Source organism: Bubalus kerabau, chromosome 10 (genome assembly GCF_029407905.1).
Source record: "Bubalus kerabau isolate K-KA32 ecotype Philippines breed swamp buffalo chromosome 10, PCC_UOA_SB_1v2, whole genome shotgun sequence".
NCBI lineage: Eukaryota > Metazoa > Chordata > Mammalia > Artiodactyla > Bovidae > Bubalus > Bubalus kerabau.
The window spans coordinates 98,348,512-98,365,868 of NC_073633.1; the positions used below are offsets into that span (position 1 = coordinate 98,348,512).

Sequence of the window (17,357 nt, forward strand, 5' to 3'; positions counted from 1 at the left end):
TCGAAAGCATCAGTTCTTTGGTGCTCAGCTTTCTTTATGGTCCAACACTCACATCCGTACATAACTACTAGAAACACTGTAGCTTTGACTATACAGACTTTTTTCAGTTAAGTGATGTCTCTGCTTTTTAATACTCTGTCTAGTTTTTGTTATAGCTTTCTTTCCTTTTAAGGAGCAAGGGTCTTTTAATTTCATGACTGCAGTCACCTTCCACAGTGATTTTGGAGCCCAAGAAAGTAAAATCTGCCACTGTTTTCACTTTCCTCCCATCTATTTGCCATGAAGTGATGGTATCTGTACAGTGTTACTAGATTAATCTTCCCTAAATATTATTGTTGCTCTGACAGTCTCCTACACGAGAACATTCTTCAGTGTCTCTACGTTCTCTGAGTGAAGACCAAAACAGATTATTCCAAGACTAGTGGCCCTTCATGGATGAACCCTGCTTTGATTTTTCATGGCCAGGTATATACTTTCTTTCCAATGAACTATGTAACTCTTTGGAGCTACTCACATTCTATCTTGATTCAATTATTTGTATACCATTAGACTGTATGCTTGTTTACAGCAGAGTCTATCTTATTTATCTTTGAGTTTCCTATAATGATTAGCAATAAGCCTTATAAATAGCAGGTATTAGAGGTTACTTTAATGGAATAGAATCTCAAAGCATCATGTTAAGAACCCTAGTCCCTCAGCTAAATCCTTAATTAGATGCCATTTCTAAGAAAATAAAGATATTTTATAAGTAACTGAACATACATACACAAGCAATTGCTCTACAAATGTTTGTTTGAATCAGACATTTAAACCGAGTCCCAAATTGCAATATGTACTATATGCTCTTCTTGGGCTTTCAAGTATACATTTAATGTGCAAGAAAGAGTTAAATAAATACTATGTGTTATATCCTAGGAAAGGAAAGTGAGAATAACTAAGTTGTTTATATAAAAGCCAAATAAATCTAAGACACAGAAATAGTCAAGTACATCATCAACTCCCACACATTACAGGTTTTGAGAGGGCAGCTAGATTATCTTGCCTGGAGGCACTGAGGAGCAGAGCACAGCGGAAAGTCTGATCTGCGATCCTATATTGAGTAGGTTGGCCACTCCCTAGGTAGTCACTTGGTAGCATCAATGCATGTAAAAGGAAGCAGGAAAGAGAGTCATAGACTTTTAGAAGTAGAGAGATTCTTAGAGGTCATTTGGTTCAATCTCCTGCTGGTAGCAAGAATCTTTCCCGAGGGCCACCGGCATATGGCGTCTGTTGAATATCCCGCCGAGAATGATGATTGCTCTTTTGAGGGATCTCATTTCACTTTAGGACGGAGCTAATTATTAGGAAATCCTTCTTTCTATTGAGTTGAAATATGCTTCCCATAACTTTTACCCAGTGGCCCTTCATGCTATCCTCTGGAGTAACACAGAATAGGTTTAATTCATCTTTCTTATAATTGCCCTCCAAATAGCTGAAGCTCACTATCATGTCCTCTATCAGTCTTTTCTAGAGGCTAAATAAAAATCTCTGTTCCTTACATAAATGACAATTCTAAGGCACTTTATTTGCTTCTTGCCTTTGAAATTTATATTATACCAATTAGCATGTTAATTTGTGCATATTTCTGCTCTCTTTCCTCCTCTTTGCCCTATTGCTGAATGGAATTGACTTTTTTTTTTTTTTTTTGAAACTTTTATTCTTCTGATCACCTTTCTCAAGATCCACCCCAGGTCTTCAATATTTTCTTCAAATAAAACTGCCAGAAGAGAAAGGAGACAAAAGGGGCAATGCATTCTCTTTAAGAAGTGTCTTTCCATTGATTTTAAAGGGAAATATGCCGACCTCATGGTGGTGAAGACTCTAATGAAATTATTTTAGAGGAAGCAATGTGAAGATGAGACAAGGAGAGACTTAGCGTAGACTTCAAAGACCACTGCCTTTGAGGAGGGCTGACTCGGACACCTTTCCTCCTACGGTTCCGCCTTTACTGCTTCTGGTTGGGATATAAGACTACAGATTACCCTCTGCCTGAGCGCTAGAAAATTTGGGGTGACTGTGACTTCTCTTGATCATGTCAGTGTAGTTCTCTCAGGGCAGTCTCAAATTTCATGACTACAACAAAGCTGATATTCCTGGCTTGCAGAAGGTGCAAGGTCAACTAGAGCCTCCTGAACCTCACTCTAAGTAGTGACATAAACTGATGAAGTATCCCCTAAGATTAAATAGGGTGCTTTTGTTTCTGCTCAATTTGATCATGTTACTTTTCTCTCTCTCTTTCATTGCCTTAAGAATCTCTTATGGCCTGATTCTGTCCTCCAGTGAGTATTTCTGTCATTTTTCATTTGATAAGTATGACATGAATGTCTTCATCTAAGCTTTAGATAAAATTATTGAATAGAATAGAACCAAGAATCCCGATCCTAAACTCTACCATTTGGGACTTCCCTCCAGGCAGGGATGGATATTTTAATCAATATCATTTAGGTTCAATGTCCTACACTTTGTGAAAACTCATAAGAGTATTGGTCAGCAAAAATTTCTTCCTTCTACCCATAAGGGTGTCCTAAAATTTCCATCACAGCTTTACTGAAATCTTGGGTAAGGCTGGATTGTCTTACCCAATTGTCTTATCAAAAAGGGAATGAATTTTGTATTGAGTTCATGGCAGTTCCTGCGAATCATCACATGCTTCTTCTGTTTGTACACCAGTATTCTCTTTAGCCATTAGGATGGGTATGCAAATGACATTCATGAATTTTATTTCTAGATAATTTCTAGAATCTTTTTTTCATTCTAAATTGTTCTTTTCCTTTGGTACTTTTTGCCTTCTTGCTTATGAATATCTCAAAGATACTCAGTGTTCTTTTAGTACCACGATTTAACTAACTGTGGACTGGAAATTTCATGTATTTAATGCTTTATGATCCAGCCAGGTTTTGAAGTAGTTCTAGAAAAGTCCCCGATAGTATCTCAACTAGTACTATCCGACTGAACTTTCTATGATGATAGAAATGTCCTATGTCTGCACTGCCCAAAACAGTGGCAACCAGTCACATATGCTTATTGAGCACTTGACATTTGCCTAGTTCAACTGAGGGGCTGAATTTTAAAGTCTGATTAATTTTAACTTTACATAGCCACACGAGGATAATAGATACCATATTGAATAGAACAGTTCTAGAATTCTGGACTTTTTATTCACAAGACATATTTCTTTAGGACCTTCTTTCTTTGTTTAGTATCAGAATCATTTGTGATTATGTAGTCAGATTTAAAAAATTTAATGTGTCTCTCACCTCATGGCATTACCCTTACCTTTTCAAAGAGATGTTTCAAATCTGCTTGTATTGATATATGTAGATATTTCTACCTTCTGCTCCTCTTTGACTTCCTAGAACCAAAAAAAAATTAATATTAAGCATAGTATTCAAAAAGAGCCATTCCAGGCTTAGATAGCTGACATTTCCTTAGAAGGAATGCTAATGATATGCTAAGTCGCTTCAGTTGTGTCCGACTCTGTGCTTCAGTCGTGTCCGACTCTGTGCGACCCCATAGACGGCAGCCCACCAGGCTCTGCCATCCCTGGGATTCTCCAGGCGAGAATACTGGAGTGGGTTGCCATTTCCTTCTCCAATGCATGAAAGAGAAAAGTGAAAGTGAAGTCGCTCACTCATGTCTGACTCTTAGCGACCCCATGGACTGCAGCCTACCAGGCTCCTCTGTCCATGGATTTTCCAGGCAAGAGTACTGGAGTAGGGTGCCATTGCCTTCTCCGTAGAAGGAATAGGGGTAGTGTTTTCTCTTTCTTTAACAGCACTTCCATTCCTCACATCATGCCCCCTAAGCCCCACTCCGTATCCATCCTGACCATCACCCTTTCAATTTGCAGGGGATGAGCTCTTGACGTTTCAAGGACTGGACGCAGTCTAAATAGAAATGTCTGTAATTAGAAAAGTGCAAGATGCTAACAAGAACTTAATGCTTGTGACAGGAATGCATCTCTTAAATATGCATCTCTTTAAATTATTTAAAGGTGGAAGCCACAGAGTGTTATAAAGAAAAAGTAATCCTTTACTGAGGTCCTGATGCAATTAGAACTGGAAAGATTTTTTTCTTTTCTTTTTTTTTTTTTTTGCACAGGAATATATTGGAGAGATATGGCTTGTATCTATATCTTTACCTTTGTAGCTTGGGTTGCTAGATCAGCATGTCATGATTTACAAGTGGTGTGTGTGTGTGTGTGTGTGCACACAAATTTATATATATATATATACAGACCCTAGAATCATATAATATGTTTGAGCAACTCTGTATCTACAATGGCATATGTTAATTCCTACATCTGAGTTTGTTTTCCACATTTTCTTTCGAAAATTAATTTTTCTGACAAGAAACCTAGGAGGTGCCCCAGAATTTGTTAACTATTTTTGGAGCTGGGGGGTAAGGGAGGAACTGAATGCTTAATCCTCAAAAATTCATAGATGACTCACAAAGAACAGTAGTGACACCCTGCCTTTGTAGACTTAAATGTGGACTGCGGCTCAGCACCTTGGCTCCGCGCAGTGCGGCTTCTCTGTCGACCTGGGCTTGTCTGACAGGCGCAGCTCACTCAGCGCTGACTCTCCGTGACACGCTTCCCGCTCTTTGCTTCCTTTCTGACAGACTTGAAGGATTAGCAGAATGGCCCGACCAAATCTCAGAAGGGTTACGGGGTGGCTATAATGCGTTAGCAAACGGTCAAGTGTTTTGGAAAAAAATCTCCTCTAAGTAAAATACTAAGTGTTATTTTCTGCCTCCTGCCACACAAAGCCCATTTACAGGCTCTATTCCCTTGGTGTTTTTTTGACACAGTTGGAAAAGGAACAATTAACTCTGGCCATTGTAGTCGAAGTAATTACTGATTACCCCCTACCTTCTCAGAAAAATGGTGCAGAATGAGAAGTAAAGCTGCACTGTGACCTGTAGGCGGTTTCCAGTGTTTGTGGGTTTGTGGCTCACAAATGGTGTCCCCTGGATCCGTTTACTCCCGTGTTGTCCCCAGCCGGATGATGGACGACGTGGCACTCGATTCCAGAGAAGGGAGCCCGAGGCTCTTACCGCATCACTGCGCTAATGGACCCTGAACTTGTTTAAGAGAGAGCAATTAATTTTTAAGCCAGCTTGGCAGCAGAAGCTTCCAGAGCTGACTTTGCTTTGTGTCCTAGAAGACACAACCCTCACATATCTCTCCTTGGTTCCTCCTTGAAAGGGCAAATGCATACAGAGCTGAAGGAAAGCAGGGAATGTAGGTGAGCTCTCTTCCATCCGCGTCTTTACTTTCTACTGTTTGCCTGCCTTATACTTGTCCTCTTTGGTAAATTCCCCTCAAGAGGGTGGGAGCTCTCTGCACTCTTAATGAGAAGTAATATCTCCTCCCTTCTTCCCTTTCTCCTTTGCTTTCTCACTCCCCATTCACTCCCTAAATATTGACTGGGAATCTATGGTGTATTGGTACCATGTTAGGTGGTTAGGCAGAATATACACCCTAAAATATGCTACTTTGGCTTAAGAATTATTTTGAGTTAAAGACAGTTGCAAAACAGCAGGTGTAAGAAGGGCATGCTTCCCTTTTCTTCCTGCAAACTCCCATGTGAGAGACGCTTTCCCTGTACCAAGAGGAAAAAAAAAAGCTTCAGTAGGGGTGTCAGAGCTGAGAGAATTCTGTCTAAACAGAGCTTGTCAAAAACATTCTTCTTTTGCTTTAGACACTCAGAATATTAGTTACTTTTCTACAGTTGCCTTTCTTTGTTCAATCTAGTGTAAAAGCATTTTAGGTTTACCACTTCTTTGGGCCTTCGTTTCTTATTGAGGGCTCCTGTGTCACGTAAAATTCATATAAATCTGTATGTTTTTCTTCTGTTAATCTCTCTTGCTGCTGCTAAGTCACTTCAGTCATGTCTGACTCTGTGTGACCCCTCAGAAGGCAGCCTACCAGGCTCCCCCGCCCCTGAGACTCTCCAGGCAAGAACACTGGAGTGGGTTGTCATTTCCTTCTCCATTTTTAATCTCTCTTAGGCCGGTTTAATTCTCAAGCCCAGCCATTAAAGTCTAAGAGGGTAGAAGGAAAATTTGGCCCTCCCTCCAGTGGTGATAAGTAGAGGGGATCTGGATTAATAAGGCACATTTCTGAAGCAGGTAGTCTCTGGTCTATGGCAGAGACTAACTGGTTTCATCTACCAATCTCCCTGGTCACCCCAGCACAGGTTCACTGGAAAGAGAGGTGCTGATTTTAGCAGAGGGAGAGAAGTTTACTGGACTCGTCAGAGAATTTAAGGGTAGGAGGAGAAACGGACAAAAGGAAGCAAGGTGTTCATAGACTTCAAGGAACACGATTAAAGGTTGGCAGCTCTTGTGTTAAAACCATTAGACACAGTTAACACTCTGCAACTCAGTAAACAAGAGCTTTATTTCCTTTGAAATAATTCTGGTGGGTGGGTGGAGAGAGCAGAAGGAGAAACATAATTAGGGGGTAAGTGAAGAGACAGGAGGGCCCTTCCAAAGCATTTAGCTGTGTGTGTGTGTGTGTGTGTGGTGAGGGGAGGGGGGGGGCGATGGGGGGAGCTGCTTTTTTAATGTGTGACTCAGCCAGTTCACCCTTGCATTGTTACACGCTAAATGGTGCTTTATTCTTGTTCCATAATTGAAGCAGATTACAGTTTAGAAGTAATATTTAAAAATGGATTATCTAAATGTATACTGCTCATTATGTTAGCTCAGTACATTGTGTGTATAGCTTGTAAAGCATTTTAGGGATTAAGTTGTAATTAATTTTTTATCACTTTAATTTCTTATGTTGCTCCCTATGCCTCTTGGACTGTGATATTCTCTAACAGGAATTTTCTAAATACCTGAATAGTTTTATCCAGTAGCTAAGAAATAGTTCTTGGGACCACTCATGTAGAGCCAACCCAGATCAACATATGGCAACAGCAGGAAAAGGGGACTGGCTTTCTTTGACAACGTTCCCTTTGACTGTAAATAATACATTTGTTGTAGACTACTCGAACTTGTTGTTTAAGTTAGATTTTACTAAAATACATTTGGGTTTAGAGAATTTAGTGCTGATGGAATTTGTCCACATAAAAATGTAGGTAATAAGCAGAATGTTCATTGTAGTCACTTAAAAGCAGAGACATTACTTTGCCAACAAAGGTCTGTCTAGTCAAGGCTATGGTTTTTCCAGTGGTCATGTATGGATGTGAGAGTTGGACTATAAAGAAAGCTCAGAGCTGAAGAATTGATGCTTTTGAACTGTGGTGTTGGAGAAGACTCTTGAGAGTCCCTTGGACTGCAAGGAGATCCAACCAGTCCATCCTAAAGGAGATAAGTCCTGAATATTCACTGGAAGGACTGATGCTGTAGCTGAAACTCCAATACTTTGACCACCTGATGCAAAGAGCTGACTCATTTGAAAAGACCCTGATGCTGGGAAAGATTGAGGGCAGGAGGAGAAGGGGACTACAGAGGATGAGATGGTGGGATGGCATCAATGAACATGAGTTTGAGTAAGCTCTGGGAATTGGTGATGGACAGGGAGGCCTGGCGTGCTGCAGTCCCTGGGGTTACAAAGAGTCAGACACAACTGAGCGACTGAACTGAATTGAAAAATAGATACTTAAGAAACTGGTCATAAATGAGAGGTTTCTGTAGCATGATAGTTATTTTTTATACTCTAATATATTTAAATTGAGGGCTTTGTTGGGTTAATACAGTATTCTAAGGGCACCCTGGAAGGGCTCTTATGATTTACATTTCTATAAAAAAGGAAATGCTGAATTACTTAAGAGCCAAAATACCATGTCCAAACACAAAAAGAGATTCTGGTCAAGCTGGATATTTCTAGGACAATCTGATTTTAAATAGGGCTTACTTGGTGTCTCAGATGGTAAAAATTTGCCTGCGATGCAGGAGACCTGGGTTCAATCCACTCCATTAGTCTTGCCTGGAGAATTCCATGGACAGGGAGCCTGTCAGGCTACAATCCGTGGGTTCACAAAGAGGTGGACACGAAACAGCCCTGTGACCTCTATAGTTTCCTTCCTGACAATGTCAAGCTCTATCTGAGCCCTGTGCTCCTAGAAAAGAATAAAGATGAAGAAATTCTCCCCACTCTTTGTGTTCTGGAAATGATTTAATGCAGAGAAACTCTCTTCCTCATGTAATTTAGATAAGACTCATGAATACCCCACCTTTTATCCATGATAAAAGGTTTATCCATGATAAGGCCAGGTGCAGACCCTCCAAATTCCCATCCTTCACCTTGTAAATGATTAACTGAACTATTTTGTCTCCACTCATCAATAGAAACAACATGTGTGTTAACCAAACTTTGGTTAAGATTCCCTCCTTCCCCTGTCAGTGAAGTTCAGCCCGTGACTCAGCCTGAACCTGCAAATGCAGTGCAATTCATGGTCTCTCAGCCGTGTCTGACTCTGTGTGACCCCATGAACTATAGGCCTCCAGGCTCCTATGTCCATAGGGATTCTCGAGGCGAGAATACTAGAGTGGGTTGACTTGCTCTCCTCCAGGGGATCTTCCTAACCCAGGGGTGAAACCCAGGTCTCCCACACTGCAGATGGATTCTTTACCATCTGATCCACCAGGTAAGGCCATAAACTCCCTGCACATAAGCCCTCCTTAACAGTCTGTGATGGACTGAATGTTTGTTGTTGTTCAGTCGCTCAGCCATGTCCAACTCTTTGCCACCCCACAGACTGTAGCACACCAGGCTTCCTTGTCTTTCACTATTCTGGGAATTTGCTCAAATCCATGTCCATTGAGTCAGTGATGCCATCAAACCATCTCATCCTCTTGCCCCCTTCTCCTGCCCCCAGTCTTTCTCAGTATCAGGGTCTTTTTCAATGAGCCAACTCTTCACATCAGGTTGACAAAGTATTGGAGCTTCAGCATCAGTCCTTCCAATGAATATTCAGGGTTGATTTCTTTTAGGACTGAATGGTTTGACCTCCTTGCTGTGCAAGGGACTCTCAAGAGTCTTCTTTTCTCTAGCACCAAAGTTTGAAAGCATCAATTCTTCAGTGCTCAGCCTTCTTTATGGTCCAACTCTCACATCCATACATGACTACTGGAAAAACCATAGCTTTGACTGTATGGACCTTTTTTGGCAAAGTGATGTCTCTGCTTTTTAATATGTTTGTGTCCCCCCAAAATTCATATATTGAAATCTTGTGCCCCTAGTATGATTGTATTTGGAGGTGGATGTCTTTTGGAAGTAATTAGGATTAGCTGAGGTCTAGGGGGTTGGGGGGTATGAAGGCTTCTTGGGTGGGATTAGTGCATGAGAGAACTTGCTTCCGGTCTCTGCTCAATGCCATGTGAGGAGACAAGCAGTAGCCAGAAGTCTCCAGACCGGAAGAGGCTCTGGACGTTGTTTTGTTCTCTACTCTAGGCTATAAATTCCATGCCCACCTTCTTCTTGAAAACACAGCTATAGAATAGGTATTGAATTGAATAGGCAGTGAGCATTTATTTCTAGAATCTGTTATTTGATGGCAGCCGCAGATGTCTATGACATGAAGTGACCTCTGACTTTGCTAAGGCCCCCATTTCACGTTCATGCTCTATGAGAACTGGGGTGGGTGGGAGAGAGAAATTTACCTGCGGTGGCTTTATTATTTGAAAACAGTGTTAAGAGAAAAATAGCATTTTAGTCATTTCCACATATTTTGGGGTTCCTTGGGAATGCAGGCTTTCTTCTGTTTTCATTAGTTTTCCCAGCCCTCAGGACAGTTCTCGATATACTCTATACGCAGCAGGTATTTTCGTCAATATATTATTGAAAACAGTTGTATCTTGGGGCCTCCTGCTGCAGATCTAGAGTTAAAACAGTTCCCTGGCTCTTGCTGGGGGATCAGAGTGGAGAACAGGTGAATAAGGGAGGCAGCATTTTCCTCCTGACTCCCTTTCCAAGGTCAGAGCGGGAAGAGAATGTCTACACTCTGCAGAGCATTCTTCACACCGTTATTGCTGATCCCGTTGGGCTTAATTCTTTTCTTAATGAGCTGCACACCTGTGTTGCTGGCTGGCTGCCCTCAGCACAATGGGAGCAGGCAAAGGAGGGTGAATTCCTCCTTCATCCAGACTCCTAGGATTCAGAACTCTGCCTGTCTGTGTTTTGTTGAGCATCCCAGGTGTGGGTGGTAGTCTGAACATCTTTTCATTATGCTAAACAGCCAACATCAGCTTTGTTATGCAGACTGAGGTTAAAGACAGTGAAATTTCTCAGTCGTTTCCAGGCACGCTGCAGCCCCAGCCAATTTCACAATTCCACAGGAAGTCGTGCCTGACTTTTTTGTTAACTTCTGGTTAGTGGACGCTGATCAGCTCCAGAAGATGGTGGTGGAGACTGCCTAAGCCTTAGGCTTTTGGGGGATGACCTCACAGAAAGGAATGCAACATGAATCTTGAAAGCTGAAAAGACTTTATTCAGCCCATCATTCTTTGTGGGCTTTCTTATCAGTGTCTAGGGTCAAGAGGGAGGTGGACAGTGGCAATTTAGATTCTGTTTGACCACTGTCACAACTCAAGAAAAAGTCTGGTTTTTATCAAATTTACAGGGTATATTTAGGGTAATAGAACTTAAAATGTAACCTATGGGAGATGTGTAGAATTTAATTCATGGGCCCATGGGAGCACTTTGATGCAAACAGTCCTTCCCTGGAGAAGCTGAAGCTGAGACATTATTAAGAGTCCCATGGTGGACCATGTCTGAAGACACAGGTGAGACATGCGGAAATGTGTAAGGCAGAGAAAGCAAATGATGTCTACAGTGTGACTCCAAGATCCAGAGTCCTGGGAGGACACTCATTGTGGATGCCTATTTATGATTTAGGGACTTGGTTTTTCCCACATGGGCAGCTCTGTGTGGCATCTTCCAGGGTGAGAGGTGGCATGGGAATAAAGGGGATCAGAACACGCCATTCCAAAATCTGCCCTTTTGACGTAAGAATTACTTTAAGTTGAAGGCAATTCAGCAACAAATGCAGAAAGAGCTCTTTGTCCACCCCATCTGCTTAAAAACAGAATGTAAGTATTCTCTTTCCTTCCTCCCATACCAGGAAGAGAATAGCTCTTATCGCTGAGGGGAGCATGTAAATACTGAGATGGGTCTGCATAAACAAGTCTTACTCCAATAACCCTGATCTTTCCTTGGTTTCCTCATTATATATTTACCTTCCCGCGAGTACTGCTCCTAGAATTCAAGTCCCTTTTCCTTTGTCCTGTTACTTTTTCACAAATGTATTGCTCTTGGCTAAATGACATTAGAATCACCCTGGGTCTGATTCTTGGGTCTAGATTTCTTTTCTATGAAAGCCTCCCTGCATGTAAAAATTAAGATATTATCATCAAATAAAATTCATATGCCTTTCCTCCTGTTAATCTGACTTTTGTCAATGTAATTTGCAGGGGCAAATGAATCTAAGAGGGTAGAAGAAAGATTTTTTTCTCTCTCTCTTCTCCTACAGGTACCGTGGACTTGTGGGCACTAGTGTTAAAGAACCCACCTGCCAATGCAGGAGACATAAGAGATGTAAGTTTCATCCCTGGGTTGGGAAGATCCCCTGGAGTAAGAAATGACAACGCACTCCAGTATTCTTGCCTGGAGAATCCCATGAGCAGAGGAGACTGGTGGGCTGTAGTCCATAGGGTCACAAAGAGTTGGACACAATTGAAGCAACTGAACATACATGAATGCATAGGAATCATCTCAAAACCCATCTATCTTTTTCTGTATGGACTTCTAACTTGCCAAAACCACTGGTTATCAGACTTCTGTTTTTAATCCCACAGTCTTATCATCTTACAGTAAGTATATCCCTGCAGATATATTAGTTTAGCTATACTTGTAGTGTTGTACTTGTAGGGGCTTGCTGGGTAGCTCAAACGGTAAAGACTCTGCCTGCAATGCAGGAGATCCAGCTTCAATCCCTGGGTCAGGAAGATCCCCTGTAGAAGGGCATGGCAACCCACTCTAATATTCTTGCCTGGAGAATCCCATGGACAGAGGAGCCTGGTGGGCTACAGTTCAAGGGGTTGCAAAGAGTTGGACTCGACTGAGCGACTAACACGCACACAGTAGTGCTGCACCATCATTTCCGTGCGTTATAAAACATACATAGAAGCAGTTTTAATTGCAGAGTATCAGTATTCTATTTCTTTCCTAACTCCCTGATGGATCTTTTTTTATGGTAGTGGTTTTTGCCATACATTGACATGAATCAGCCGTAGGTGTATGTGTCCCCCATCCTGAACCCCCCTCCCACCTCCCTCCCCATCCCATCCCTCAGGGTCATCCCAGTGCACCAGCCCTGAGCACCCTGTCTCATGCATCAAACCTGGACTGGCGATCTGTTACACATATGATAATATACATGTTTCAATGCTATTTTCTCAAATCATTCCACCCTCACCTTCTCCCACAGAGTCCAAAAGTCTGTTCCTTATATCTGTGTCTCTTTTGCTGTCTCACATATGGGGTCATCGTTACCATCTTTCTAAATTCCAAATATATGGGTTAGTATGCTGTATTGGTATTTTTCTTTCTGACTTACTTCACCCCGATAGATATTTGAACCCTCATCCCACTCTGAAGAGCCATCTCCAAGATAGTCTTCTTTCAAGACCCAGAGCAAATTTTAAAAAATATGAATATAATTTTCTCATCTGCTTCAGACTAGGGTGGCTTCCCTTTGCACTTAGAATGCAGCCCTGTCCTGGAGGCCAGCAAGCCCTCCTGCCCTCTTCTGGTCTGCCCTGTCTCCTTCTACCCCTGCTTCTCTGCCACTCTTGGCCTGACTCATTAGAGTCCTGCCATCTTGGTTTTCACTGAGTTTCTCAAAGGCTGTATCCTCTCGCCTGTCACTGAGGTTTCATGTAAGTTAGTTTGAAGGCTTTCTTCTACTCCTCACCTAATTTTCACACATTCTTTGACTGTTCTTTCATTTCCTCAAAGAAACCTTCCCTGACACTAGCCCTTTCTTTTTCCACTAATCCAAATCAGTTTTCTGCATACTGAGGTCTCATCTCATTTTAATGTTTTTCTTCAGAGAACTTATTACAATGGATAATTATACTTTTGGCATTGTTTGCATGATATCCACTTCTATCAATAGCATCTATCAATAGATAGACTTCTGTGTGTCCTGCTTGGAACTGTAACCTTTTAGAAAAATCTTTTCATCCTGGTGACTTGTACAATAGAGCTTCCCAGGTGATGCAGTGGTAAAGAATCTGCCTGGCAATCCAGGAGACACAGGTTCGATCCCTGGGTCAGGAAGATCTCCTGGAGTAGGAAATGGCAACCAACTCCAGTATTCTTGCCTGGAAAATTCCATGGACAGAGGAGCCTGGTGGGCTACAGTCCATGGGGTCGCAAAGAGTCAGACACAACTGAGCACACACATGGCACTAGCATAGTATTTAACAAATAGTGAGAACGTGATGCAATTTTGATAATTGAGCAGGTGAGCAGTGATCATATTTTCCAAACCAAACAGCATGGTATACAGATTTGGAGGACAAGGACCCAGCCTGTTGGGAGTAAAGACTTCATAAAATCCAGGATATGGGACTGGTGCATTTCCTTCTTATTCTTATTATCCATGTGTCGAGCTGGTACTTGAAGCTCTTGTGATATGTGTATCAGGAAGCCAGTATATCCAAAACTAAGCATATTGCAGAATGTGGTGGGGTAATGCTTCTGCTTCTAAATGTGCTTCTCACCCCCTTTATTTTAATGCTGTCATTTTCTGCAAGGAGTTGCTGATGCGACAGTCCAGATCTCACTTTTATTGGGTTGCCTTGATTAGGGAATAACCCAGCCTTCCTAAATTATTCACAAGTTTCAGGCATTGCTGAGGACTAGCAACTGTCAAATATGGTAATTATCAGCTAGGCGGGAAGAAGGACCTGATTTAAAGTTATGCGTGTAAATTAGCAGGCAAAGCAGCAGTGGAGAAGTGAGCCTCTCCCTTCCTAAGTGCCCAGACCATTAAAGGCAAATGGGTATCTGCAGAGGCCTGTGCTGGCTGCCCCCCACCCCTCACAGACAGAAAAGCAAATGCCACTCACGGTGTTGGTGATCCCGGGGCAGAGGGTCTAACATTGACTGAGAGCCTGTGCCGTTTGGCCAGTGCTAAGCTGCCTACACACATGTGATGGGAACGTATTTTGAAACATCATTTGGGGCATTTTCTTTTTTAAACTACCTTCCTGATAGTCAGATTTATGGTGTCTTCTGTATCTCAGCCCCGACACCTGTGCCCTACGTGAGGGGACGAGGGAGGTCACCATATAGTCAGAACACAAATGTCAGAGAAACACAGCTCTCTATTCATTTATTTCTTTAGCAAATAATTTGTACAAATCCTCAATTATATTTGGAGTTCTGATTCTAGAGATACGCTGTGATTAAATCATGTTCCCTGATGCTGGGAAAGATTGAAGGCAGGAGGAGAAGGGGACGACAGAGGATGAGATGGTTGGATGGTATCACTGACTCCATGGACATGAGTTTGAGTAAGCTCCGGGAGTCGGTGAAGGACAGGGAAGCCCCGTGTGCTGCAGTCCACTGGTTGTAAAATGTTCGACATGACTGAGCAACTGAATAACAACCTACCTCATGGAGCTTCCATCCTACCTGGGTAGAGATAAACAGATGATAAACCGAAACTAATAAGTAATCCATAAAAGTGCTATAGCAATAATGATAATACTAATCGTGAAACCATGTTGAAAAGACAGGAAAGAAAGTAGGGGAGAGTATTTAAATATTTTAACCTTAATGATTTAAAATGTCATTTAAATAGTATTGCCAGATTTGGCAAATTAAAATACAAGATGGTCAATATGTGTATTATTTGTGGTTAACTGGAATTAAAGTGTAACTGTGTGGTTTCTCTTTTATTTTGTAAGTGAAAGTTGCTCAGTCGTGTCCGATTCTTTGTGATCCCATGGACTATAGCCCACCAGGGTCCTCTGTCCATGGCATTCTCCAGGCAAGAATACTGGAGTGGGTTGCCATTCCCTTCTCCAGGGGATCTTCCTGACCCAGGGATCAAACCCATGTCTTTTGCATTGCAGGCAGATTCTTTACTCTGTGAGCTTCCAGAGAAGCCCTTTATCTTGTGACCCTGCCTTCAAATTGCACCTTGAATAATGTGAAGAAACTGGCTTTAGGAAGCCCTGCAGAAAGAGCTGCCTGGGAAGGAGATTAGTAAGTGGAAAATGCCCTAACTTTGGAAGAGTGTTGTTATTCTCAGTCGTGTCCGACTCTTTGAGACCCCATATCCTGTAGCCCACCAGTCTCCTCCATCCATGGGATTCTCCAGGCAAGAATAGTAGCGTGGGTTGCCATTTCTTTCTCCAGGGGATCTTCCCAACCCAGGGATCGAACTCGGGTCTCCTGCACTGCAGGCAGACTCTTTAGTCTGAGCCACCAGGGAAGCCCGACTTATGAAGAAGGAAGGTTATTCAGACCAGACTGTTTGGAGCCTTGTGAGCCATGGTGTAGATTGTGGATTTTAAGTAAGATAGAAAAGCACTGAAGAAATCATTTCAGAAGAGTGATATTATCTGATTTTTACTTTTAAAATATCACTTTGGCTTCAGGGTTGAGAACATCCAAGAGGAAAGAGAGAAAGTAGATGTAGGAGAGGAAAAAGTTCTTTTTTTTCTTTCTTCTAGCCATCTTAGGTTCATTAGCTGGGACCCTGTAAATTAAACTGATGAAAGATTAGTAAGAGACAAACAAATAGAAGTTTATTGCATGCATCACACATATACATGGGAGAACTCAGTGATGAGTAACTCAAAGGGGTGGCCAAAACTTGGGCATATATAGCATCTTAACAAATGAATAATAAGTTTGCTGAGAAGTGACAAGATAAAGGGACTTTGAGCTTCTAGGGGTGGCAGATTGTGGGATGGTAAATATAAGGGGAGAGCTGGTAAAAGATAAATATTGTTATAGTGAGGTTTGTTATGTAGATCAACCTTATGTAGATCTTTGTGCCTTTGGTTGATAAGAGTATAGAGTTTTCTCCAGTGATTAAGACTCATCCTGACTTTTCTAGTGGAGAGGGGGTGGACTGAGAGTTTTCTTATGGTTGCTTCTTCTTAAATATCTTCAGCTCAAATGACTCCTTGTGTCAAAGTGGCATATTTTGGGGGTGGCTTACTCTGAGCCCTTCCCCAGAAAAGCCAGTGGAGGAGGCTGTTAGAATAGAACTAGCATAAGATGGTGTGGCTGTCAGGGGAGTGGGTGTGGTGGAGGTGATGATAAGAACTTAGATTTTGTATACATTTAAAAAGTAGAATTAACAAGAATTACCAGAGGATTTCATATGGGGGTGCTAGAAAAAAAAGACTCGAGAATGATTCCAAGACTTTTGGGTCTGAGTAACCATTTCAAAAGATGATAATGTCAGAAAGAATAACACATTTTCATTTCCATGAAGTTTTTCCAGTTGGAGACAAATACAAGATAGACCAGAGAAGAAATGGAGAGACAGGGAGGAATGGCCATTTGAAATAGAAAGATCTTAAGACTGATGATTGTTCAGCATCTGGAACTTCCAGGGAGCTGTGTGGAGTCCGAGTCACACTTGCCCTTGTGACTTTCTGATGAGAGCTGTCACTTGATTGTTGTGGCTCAGTCACTCAGTCGTGTCCGACTCTTTGTGACCCCGTGGACTGCAGGATGCCAGGCTTCCCTGTCCTTTACTGTCTCTCAGAGCTTGCTCAGACTCACGTCCATTGAGTCAGTAATGCCATCCAACCACCTCATCCTCTATCGCCCCCTTCTCCTCCTGCCCTCAATCTTTCCCAGCATCAAGGTCTTTTCCAAGGAGTCAGTTCTTCACATCATTCAGCCATAGTATTGGAGTTTCAGCTTCGGCATCAGTCCTTCCAGTGAACATTCAGGGTTGATTTCCTTTAGGATGGACTGGTAGCAAAGTGTTGGCTGAAGTTGAGTACTGAAACTCAGTTCTACATCCAAACCCACCCATATGAACAACTCTCTGCCTTCAATGGCTTGGGACTCTAAGAAGTATTCCACTTCTTCATCCTGAATATTTAGAGTGTGATCATAACAGTGGATGGCAAAGCCCCCAGAGATGTGACAGGCAGGTAAGCGGTCCCCCTACAAAGATGTCCACGCCCTGATTCCTAGAACCTATGAATGTGTTATGTTGGTGTTCAGTTGCTTACTCACGTCTGACTCCCTGAGTCCCCATGGACTGCAGCACACCCTGTTCTTTACTGTCTCCCAGAGTTTGCTCAAACTCATGTCCATT

General features: G+C 42.1%; 1 long non-coding RNA gene across 1 annotated transcript in view; it reads left to right on the forward strand.

The window, feature by feature from the left end:
* The first annotated feature begins 404 nt into the window (after positions 1-404).
* Positions 405-17,357, forward strand: part of LOC129621889 (uncharacterized) — a 253,520-nt gene continuing 236,567 nt past the window's right edge. The window contains exon 1 of the long non-coding RNA XR_008699801.1: positions 405-465. This is a non-coding gene — a long non-coding RNA (uncharacterized LOC129621889). The remainder of the gene's footprint in view (positions 466-17,357) is intronic.